The sequence below is a fragment of the Arachis ipaensis genome, chromosome B02 (genome assembly GCF_000816755.2).
Source record: "Arachis ipaensis cultivar K30076 chromosome B02, Araip1.1, whole genome shotgun sequence".
NCBI classification, from domain to species: Eukaryota; Viridiplantae; Streptophyta; class Magnoliopsida; order Fabales; family Fabaceae; genus Arachis; species Arachis ipaensis.
This window is the reverse complement of record NC_029786.2, coordinates 26,746,303-26,747,093: the sequence shown is the minus strand read 5'-3', so window position 1 is coordinate 26,747,093 and position 791 is coordinate 26,746,303. Positions and strand designations below refer to the sequence as shown.

The 791-nt window shown below is 30.1% G+C and overlaps 1 long non-coding RNA gene across 1 annotated transcript in view; it reads left to right on the top strand.

Annotated features, from left to right (window-relative positions):
- The window catches only part of LOC110268794, a 10,406-nt gene extending 10,050 nt beyond the window's left edge, over positions 1 to 356 (top strand). Inside the window, exon 3 of the long non-coding RNA XR_002357287.1 lies at positions 3 to 356. This is a non-coding gene — a long non-coding RNA (uncharacterized LOC110268794). The remainder of the gene's footprint in view (positions 1 to 2) is intronic.

Below are 791 nucleotides of genomic sequence, written 5' to 3'. Positions count from 1 at the left end.
AGCATATAATTGCCATAGGTGTCATAGGAGCTTGGAAATAAAGGCTTGAGAGTAAGACCATGAAAAAGATTGTAAACACTTGCTTGGCGATACTGAACAGCAACAGAAAATATGCGCCTTTCATCTTTGGTCCATGTCCACAAAAGGCTAAATTGCGCCTTTAATGCTTCAACAATAAATGTGGCATTCCCTCGTTGTGCTGCCATAAGTATCGCCCCCTCCATTCCACTTTTTGAGATTTCTTCTATATTTTCCGGAGAAATTGCATTGCACGCAGCACGTAGCAACACACGAGATTGCTCATCACTTAACTTTGCTTCGTATATTTCCTTCATTATTCCTATGGTTTACAAACAAACAAAAAGTTAATAGTCAAATTAACCTAAAAAATAAGATATTTTTAAATTTGTGCTGAAAGATTTTTGAATCAAATTAGTTATTTAAAGATTATGAATTAATTATACCTGTCCTTCAATTACTCTATTCATCATTTTCATCAACGATTGATGATGTGAAATGTTAACTGATAGCATGCATGACAAATAACATGTTCAATTAAACCTTTACTTTACGGAAATTTATCAATTTAGTCACTAGGCCATATTGAGAATAGAGTTTTTGTAATCGAAAAAAATGACTAAATTAATAAATTTTTATAAATATATTTGGTCATTATATATATATATATATATATATATATATATATATATTATCAATTAACGTTTTACAGCATCAGTCTTTAAAGAAAATTGTTAATTGAGTGATTGGAGGACAAATATGATTAATTCGTA